This window comes from Hydra viridissima, unplaced genomic scaffold (genome assembly GCF_058129835.1).
Source record: "Hydra viridissima isolate aposymbiotic clone 2 unplaced genomic scaffold, HvirCarnegie_v1 scaffold_13, whole genome shotgun sequence".
Taxonomy (NCBI): Eukaryota; Metazoa; Cnidaria; class Hydrozoa; order Anthoathecata; family Hydridae; genus Hydra; species Hydra viridissima.
In genome coordinates, this window is record NW_028324312.1 from 10,826,079 (window position 1) to 10,835,806 (window position 9,728).

At 28.9% G+C, this 9,728-nt stretch overlaps 2 long non-coding RNA genes across 2 annotated transcripts; one reads left to right on the forward strand and one right to left on the reverse strand.

The window, feature by feature from the left end:
- Positions 1–2: 2 nt before the first annotated feature.
- On the reverse strand, positions 3–3,756 carry LOC149880472 (uncharacterized). Its single transcript, XR_016446338.1, has 3 exons — positions 3,561–3,756; positions 1,762–2,300; positions 3–248 (listed from the first exon to the last, which is right to left on the reverse strand). It is a non-coding gene; the product is annotated as an uncharacterized LOC149880472 (long non-coding RNA).
- Positions 673–4,162, forward strand: LOC149880473 (uncharacterized). Its single transcript, XR_016446339.1, has 2 exons — positions 673–930; positions 1,092–4,162. It is a non-coding gene; the product is annotated as an uncharacterized LOC149880473 (long non-coding RNA).
- The last annotated feature ends 5,566 nt before the right edge of the window (positions 4,163–9,728 follow it).

Genomic DNA, 9,728 nt, shown 5'->3' on the forward strand with positions numbered 1-9,728 from the left:
TATATATATAACAGTTTTGAGTCACTGTTGTTGCACGCTTTTTTTTATGGTAAATCAGGTAACTTTACAGTTTCTAAAAACATGACAAAATAGTATCTTGTTACTTTTCTTGATCAACGGTTTAATCATAAAATCATTCAACAAAGAATTGAACAAATCTGTATTGCGGATCGAAACACTGTTCCTTGAAACAAATATTTTTTTGTAAACGGCAAATTTCTGCGCGTGCTGTAGCATCAAATTGGTACCTGTAAATGTAAGAAAGCACAAAATTAAAAAAAAAAAAAAAAGCTGAAATCAATGCGTTAATAAATTTACTTTCTATAACAATAATATCGTTAAAAGTTTTTTTTAAATGAACATAAATTAAATACCTTCTTTAATAAGCACCATGTTTTTCCAAAAAAAATTTTTGCATCAATAAGAATTTTAAATAATTTTGAATACGCGCGTTAATTTACAACAAATAAATGTTATGGCTTCGGTTTCTTCCGTAGGCAACTTTTAAATACTATATTTATTGACTAACAAATTTTACATTAATATTTTGTATTAAGAAAACTATTTAACTTCAAATTCATGTTTTTATTAAAAAGTTGGCACATGAAAAAAAATAATAACTTCGACATCCTAAAGTTTAAAATTGATTACTGTGCGCCGATTGGTGCATACTTTAGCACCGTAAGGTGCATACTTAAGTACTTTGTGTTGCATAATTTAGTACCTCATGGTGCGTATTTGTGGAAATATTTATCCTTTTTGAAAACTTTAAGAAAGCAAAGGGCATCAATAGATTTATCACTTAAACGACTGCGTAGCTTTGTAATAATGTTTTATTAAAATGGTCAAAATGTTATAATGGCTGCAAAAACATCGAACTCTTTGTCAACGAATGATGAAATTAATGGCAGTTTCTTGCTAGTTACACAGGTTGACATTACATAAAGTTTTCAAATTTTTCTGGAATTGATTTTTCTTTTACAACTTTTGTATGTTAATCATTAACTACTTAACAAATATCATCTTGATCAATTTGGTTTGGAAACAGTGGGTGAATAAGTTCTTTGCCTTTTTATGAATTACTTTTTTAGAAGGCATTGGAAACAAATCATGTTGTTTTTTTAAACATTTGGGGTAATGGAGAAAATGTAGCAAGCCGACTGCATGTCTTTGTGGCCTTTTTATGACTTGCTTTTTTAACTGCTGGTGCTAGTTTTATCGAAAGTTTGGACGGACGAGTTTCTAATTGAGCAAGAATGAAACGAAAAATGGCATCAGCAGAAAGCAGTGTGAATCTTGCCGACACAATCCTTCAACAACTAATTTTAGTGGTTTTAAAGCAAACTCTAAATTGACATATTTCTGTGGGACTTCATTTTTAATAGAACTTTTTCTAAGTATGTTGACTGGTGAACGCCCTATTTTTATAAAACATTCAAGTTCACAGACTTAAGATTTTAACATCAACCTGATTAACATCAAAGTCATCATTGTAGATATTTTCATTACCATCATCACTAAAATCTGTGTTGTTTTTTTTCGATATCCGTAACAGTTATGGGAGAATAAAGTACACGACACACTGTAAGCTGAAAGACATGAGCATAGGAAAGCTGATGTTCCAATGCTACAGGGTACCTATCTTTTTCATTACTGAAACACTATTTGTTACTGAACAAACAATTGGAGTTTCAACATCTAGACTATACTCAACTAAATAACTTTTAAGAATGCTAAGACATTTTACAGCAGGAAATGTACCTGACATCCTAACCATGTTAGGGTTGTAATGACTGCTTGCTCATGAACATTAATTTTCATGTATCGTCGATTCTTTGAAGAAGTAAACTCATCTTGTGAAATACTGAAAGGCTCATTTTTTTGCTTCTTTTCTTCAATTTTATGCTTAATTTCTTCCCAAATCAAGTCATCTTGATGATAGACTTGAGCCATAAGATTTGTGCCATAATATTTTTAGGTAGTTATCGTCCTAAATTTAATTGGACTCATTGAATAAATTTACTGTACAAATTGATATTCGAATAGATATTCCATCTTTAGGCGTGTGTTTTGAAACAACTTCTTTTAAGATGTGTGATTCCTTCATGAAGAATAATGAAATGTTTTGTTTAGACTTTAGTTTTATTTTTTTTTTGAGGTAGTTCTTCACTTTTACGTTTGTTTTCAAAAATTTTATGTTTTGTTTGGAGATGACGAGATAACCCATTAGTAGACCATCCTTTGCAAGCTAGAGCCTTATTGCAATTTGCAATTCTGTCTGTCAATCGAATGTAGTACTGCTAAACAAAAGATAATTTTTATCAATCAGACATTTTAATTTTTTCTTCCAACTTGGTTCTTTTTATTTACACATTCAGTTGTATACTCATTACACATTTATTAATAAAAAAATTAGTTAAAAAATCAACATAAAAATTAAAATCATTATTTAAAATTCAAACGCAACATTAAAAAGACTTAAATTTTGAATCATTTAATTATTGCATAAGGTGACGCTCTTTGAAAAATTTTAAAAATAAAAAACCGATCCCAGGACGGGTTTTTATGACCGGTTTACCGGTTTTTCCTGGTCTTTCCTGGGGTTCCGAAACCCAAGTTGGTCTACTCTCCGCTGTAAACATCAGATGATTTTCGTCTTTGATTGAAGCAACAAATCACAGGATCACAGATTCTGTGATTGTTGCTTTAATCAGATTTTTACTTTTAACAACAAATCACAGGATGACAGTTTTGTTGTTAGCAGTCCAGCTTTTGTTGCCTCTCTTAATTCAAGCAGATTTTTTCAAGTTTGCAAACTACAACAACTCAAGCTGCAACTAGAGCAACTCAAGCTGCAACTACTACAACTGAATCACAAACCACCACTGTTGCATTTCAAGCTTGAGTATGATTTTTATCACCAAACACCTTGAAAACCCTTCACCGATCATCTTGGAAACTTTAGAGAATTTTTTTTGGGAAACTTAAATTAAGAAATTTATTAAATGAGAGATTTTAAAATTCTCGCGCATACAGCTGTGGGCTACCTATTTTTTTTTATAAGTTATGAAAAATTAAAACTTATTCATTAATCAATTTGAAAAAGCATATTAAAAATTGCCATTTAAGCATTAAAAAAAAATTAAGCTTGTGATACAGAAAAAAAAACAACAGAAAAGAAACAGAAAGTAGCAAAAGAATTTTGAACAAATACGAACACAGCAAGGAAAAAAAACAGACGTATCCCAACTTATGAGAAATATGGATTTTTAAAGGTTGAAAGTCTTTCATTCTTCAATGGGTTGAAGTATTTTTAACTTCTCTTTTCTGGTCACGCAGTTCGTTTTTCATTTTGTTTACAAAGTCAGATCAATATTTAATATGAGTAGAAGAAAAAAAGAGGGATTAAAAATAATATTAACATTTTTAATATGGCTGGTTTTCCTCTTGAAGTCTTCACATTCTTTCCGTATAAAATTTAAAGAAACAAATATTTACTTCCTTTACAATACATTTAGACCAAACTACTTACTTACTTAGTACTGTACTTATTTTCATACCTGATTTATTTGTTAACAAACTCATCATTCGATTGTAAAAAGTAATTAAACTTTGCGATGACACAGCTTGTTTGAGTTAATATCTTTATCACATAAGAATACACTCCAGCGTGGCTCTAATTGAAACTCGCTCCAGGCTGTTGCTTGTTATTTACGTTCAAAATGTAGTGTTCACAATGCGGAATGGTTATTAAAATCCAAAGTAGATTTTAATACATTTGACTTGGTTACTTGCCCATCAGAGCGCTTACCTCCCCTTCCTCTGAAATTTACAGAGAAAGTTTTTTACAGAGAAAGTTTTCCTTTTACATAAAGCTCAGTATTCACTTACAAAATTTTCGTGCCGGAAATAACCTGGCATTTGGGAAATATTGTGCAAGAAGTTATTTATTGCTACTTTGGCTTCACATACCTTCACATACTTTCACACACCTTTACATACTGTCACATACCTTCGCATACCTTCACTATCCTTCACATACCACGCTTCAAACTCAATGAGTTTACTGCTTAGTTATATTGGTTGTAGTTATATAATAAAATGTATTTAGTTTCTATTAAGGATCTGCGTATCGTTTCATTTCCATATCGTTATCATACCGATATGATATCGGAAAAAAAAAAGTGTCATCAATGATTACGACGTAATATCGTTATAAAAATTTTAACCGGTATTGAGGTTAATTTACATCTCGGTATATACCGGAACTCTCGTCACTCCGGTGAATTTTTTTTTTTCCGATATCATATCGAAATGATAACGATTTGGAAATGAAACGATATGCACACCCTTGGTTTCTATAATTGTCGTCCTCTGTAAATTTTCCTGCACATTTGACCTTCTTAAAAATTTCAGAAGCCATGGTATCATTTTATGAGTCTCAGCCGCAGGTGTAGCCTCACTGAGCTTGAAAACTGTTAAGTCAAATATCTTTAAGTGTCAATTTTCTGAAATGTTGTTGGACGTTCATTTAAATGAGTGGGAATGCTCTGAAAAATTTTGTTAAGCACATCATTTGTCTTTTAGTATTCAACCGCTGATGATAATGCAGAAGATCCTTGCTATAGTCATCTCAAATCCTACCGTTTCACTTTGTTTCAAAACGCTTAAAAAAATGTCAAAGGAATTCTGTTTTTGAAATAACTCATTTATTTCTTAACAAGTTGGAACTAAGTCTAAGCTAATTAACATCTAGGAGGAACTAAGTCTAAGCTAATTAACATTTGGAAGAAAAAAATTTTGAAGCTATTAAAAGTTGTTGTTGAAAACGTTGTAGAAAAAAAAAAAAATGCTTCAGTAAAAATATAAAAGAATATTGAATATTGAAAAAGATCAGATGTGACAAATTAATTTGCATTTTGGCAATGAGTAATGTTTTTTATGGTCTCGTAATCTTCATGAATATTTAAAGTTTTAATTTTTCGTTTAAAAAGTTATTTAAATTAAGTTAATCATATTTTTTTACTAAACTGTTTGCAGTCTAAGTTCAATTTTTCAAAAAAAACAGAGTTTCACAAAATATTGTTTCTTAATTTTATGACTTTAATATGCAAACTGTCGAGAGATTTTCACCGCCAAATTCAGGTTAACTTAATGCGAAAATATTCATTTAATCGCTGTGAGCAATAAATAATTTGATGCAATTATGCATTTATGTGTATGTGCGAGCCATCCCTTGTTTTATGAATGTTTGTTATTGGTTTAACTTTTTTGAATGTTTGTTATTGGTATTTCTGCGTGTGGTTATACTACAGACAAATAGTTTGCCTGCATCACTGAAAAACTTCTGCCTTTGTTTTTTATGCTTTTTTTTTTTGTTTTTCTGTTAAAGATTGTTAACAAATTAACGTACTAATAGCGAATAAAAAGAACCTGTTCAAAGCTAACGAATCAACAAAAACTTTTTTTAAATATACAAGGTGTATATTTGGTGTATATTGCCACCCGGTGACTATTGCTTGCAGATACGCACTATATTGCCTTGGTCAAAAGACTCTGCCACATTGATCCGTACTTCTTAATCTGTCTGTTTTTACATACTTATTAAGGAATTATTGACATTTGTATTGCCACTCATTCTGTTTTGTACCATTACTAGTATACAAGGGTGCTTATGCAATATGTTGTTATGTCAAAAGCTTTCATCCAGAATCGTAAAAACACTCCAACGATGATAAAAAATACAATATATAAAAAATTAAAAAAAACACAGAAAATGTTAAAAAGTTAAATTAGAGCTTTGAGAAAATTCTAAAAATGTTTTTTCAAAGTTTAATCTGAATGACGATTAAGCATATTCATAAACAGCTGTGAATGTTACACAGATACCTGAAAATTTGAATGGCGAATTTTATGTGGAGATTTAATTTAATATCCAGTCTTTCGAACTTTCAGTAATCCATGACTTTTCATTTACTCCAAGCATAGGTTACATCCTAACCTTTGACTCTTAAAAGGTATTTTCTAAAAATTAACATTGGAGAAGCTGGATTAAAGAATGAAATTTAGTAAAAACTTATTGTGAGATTTATTAATGTTAATTAATGTTAATTAATGTTAATTAATGTTAACTAATGTTAATTAATATAATTAATTATTTAAAGTGATCATTGTGATGATCAAGTTTATTAAAGTGATCAAGTTTATTAAAGTGATCAAGTTTATTAAAGTGATCAAGTTTATTAAAGTGATCAAGTTTATTAAAGTGATCAAGTTTATTAAAGTGATCAAGTTTATTAAAGTGATCAAGTTTATTAAAGTGATCAAGTTTATTAAAGTGATCAAGTTTATTAAAGTGATCAAGTTTATTAAAGTGATCAAGTTTATTAAAGTGATCAAGTTTATTAAAGTGATCAAGTTTATTAAAGTGATCAAGTTTATTAAAGTGATCAAGTTTATTAAAGTGATCAAGTTTATTAAAGTGATCAAGTTTATTAAAGTGATCAAGTGATTATTGGTAAAAAAAAAAAAAAGATTAATTAGTATTTAATATTATCATTTCTTAGTATTTGTATTTTATACACAATATAATGTAGTTATCATATAATGAATAAAAAAAGATCAAGTGGAATTAAAGAAAGAATTTTAAAAAATTTCTCTCTTATATTTGTATAGGTTTTATTTAGACCCATCACCAATCAAAACTTCAATGTTGACTAAAGACAATTAATTTATGAAAAACAATGGATTTTGCAACTTTTCCTTTTACTTTCAAAACTTGTCTTGTTTTTTTGTTATTATTATATTTGCTGAAAAATGAAAATTTCACAAAACTTGTAGTACTAATTGAAAAATAAACAAATTTTCATAAGTCATACAACATAATAAATCACACAACTTAAATGTACACATACATGCAGGTATGTGTATGTATGCAGTTATGTCCCTACATGTACTTATAGTTTTAAGGTTTTAAGATATGCTGGGTTAACATATACCAAGTATATTACACAAAAAATGAATCATAAAAATCAGGAAAGATTAAGTGAAACATTAAATTCATTTTCAGTTAAAAACCAAAAACAAAGAGATAAGCATAGCAAGAAGACAACTAACATAAGATATTTTCATGTAAAACTTTTAAACTAAAAAAATAATTTTTGTTGTGCTTGAAACAGCTACAAAATATTTAAAAAATTTAAAATTATAGTTTAATTCTCTTAAACACAGGTCAACAAGCAGTCCTAAAAGATTGGCTATTATCAATATTATTTTGCTCGTTACTGATACTTTAATTTACTGATCATTAAATAATTTTTTTTTTACCAACGGCAGAAGAGACTCATTCTCATAGCTATTGCCTCTTTATTAGCTCTTCAACATTTGTTGTTTGATCAAAACCTGATCTTTTCAGGTAAAAATCTCAATTTAATCACATGGTTTGACCCGACAACATTAAAAAAACCTTCGCTTATGAACTGTATATCTCAAAGTGTCGTTAACGATGTTCGCTCCTTTTAGTCGTGTTAGGGGCGAAACCCGGAATTTTATAAAAAAAAGTCGGATTTTCTTATCGTACCACAAATCACAAGTTGTATAAGTGGATAATAAAAATTATCGAAGTGTACTAGACTGAAAATTACTGAAAAAGTTGTGCTTAAAGATCGTTTTGTTTATTTTTAAAGATGCTCTCCTTTTTTAGATAGGACAAAATCCGTCCATAACCCATTACTTTGTAAAAAAATTAATATTTTCATTTTTAACTTTTGCCCGGCAACGTTCATTTTAGTGAACTATTTGCCAAAAGAAGTTATGCTCAAAAGAAATGTTTAGTGGTGTAACCAAACACTGATTACCAAAAGCAGACATGCCTTAAATCACCCGAGTGTGTCTTTCTTTATCAACGTGCATTTTAAATCTTTGATGAGTAATATTTTTAAAAAGTACACTTAAGTAATTAAAATGAGACGGACTTTAAATAAAAATTTCAAAAAAAAAAAAAAAAGAAAGAAACTGTAAGAAATAAATATATTGCAAAAAAAGTCATCGGTATATGGGCTCTTTTAAAACATCTGAGTGCACAGTAAGGATCATGTGGATAACTTTAAGGGTCATGTGGATAAATGTTGAACATGAACGAGAAAGACCCTGAAAAATCAGCCTCCACGTGGAGTGCAAAATATAGGAATTTCAGATCTTTCTTTTACACGTAATTAAACCTACATTAATTTTGATTTCATTTAATTCGGTTACAAATAGGGCTCTCTGAATTAAAGGTTTTTGATTTATATTCGAAAGTAACTTCACTATAGTGTTTTTCAATGCGACAGTGTGCAGAAATGGGGATTACTCGTAGTTGACCTCAGCAGGCTTAATCAGAGTGATGTCGATTACTTTATGAAAAAAAAGACTTAATTTATGCGAATGCATTTTATCATACATTACAAGTTCAGTTCGCAATCATTTGAAATCAAAAGTACTTTACATAGTAATACAGTGATTTAAAAAGCAAAACCAATCTGATAACAACATAACAATGATAAATATATCTGGATTTAACAGTTCGTTTCCTTTTCTTCGGTTTTTTCGGTTGAAGAGCCAACCGATTGTCTACTTAGGATATAGTTAGCCGATTGCAAATTCAGTGTTCACACACCAACAGCATACTTTCAGAACACGTAGAAAGTTAACTGAAGTTTAAAAAAAATATTAGTGTTGTGAACAAAACTAAAAATTGTAACTAACTTAACTAAAAAAACCGTAACTAAAATTACCCGACTAACTTTTTAGTCTAACTAAATTTAGTCAACTAACTTTTAAGCGTAATAAATTTAGTCAACTAACTTTTAAGCGTAATAAAATTAGTCGACTAACTTTTTAGTCTAACTAAGTTTAGTCGACTAATTTTTTAATTTGCGAAAAATATATTGTTACTTTTACCGAAAAAATATTTTTTTAAATCTTGTAATGTGTATATGGTGAAGTGGTATGTCGATGGTAACTTTTTCAAGGTCGATTTTCAGAGTTTTTCATGTTTTTGGTGAAAGGTTTGCGACATATACACTTGGAATTTTGTAATAAAACTTATCTAATTAGTCCCCCATTATTATTAAGTTATTATTATTAAATTTCAATGAAAAGCGGTTCAGATCTGGATTTTTCAATTTCTAATTAAAGTGAATTATAAATCTTAAGACACATGTGAAATCAATTTATTAAAAAAAAATAGTTTTATGTTTTTGAAAGGTGTGTTATGTGCAGAAGCATTTTTGGATTTTCTTTATATAATACCAGCAATGATTTTTTGAAGTAATAATATCTAATTTATTTCGCTCTACACTCATAAAAACGCAGATATTTACAATCAAAACAATAAGATTGAAACAGTTAGGCAATTAATGTTTTATTATTATTTCTATATTGTGTAATTGGACATATATCTAGTTCAACTCTCAATTTTGTTTTTCTTTTAAAAATTATTAAAATGCTAAAAACTAATTAGGTTTTCGGTATAAAATACCAGGTGTTTTTGACGGAGTTGTTCTGCTAACAAACCAATTTTTATTTAAATCAATAAAAGAAAAATTGGGACAGTACTAGGTACAAACAAAACAATTTTTATCCCTAATTGTCAGAAATTATATTACGTACAAAACAATAAATTTTGATGAATACCTTTAAATTGATTTATTGGTCAAAATTCATATTATGTTCATATAATTTCATAG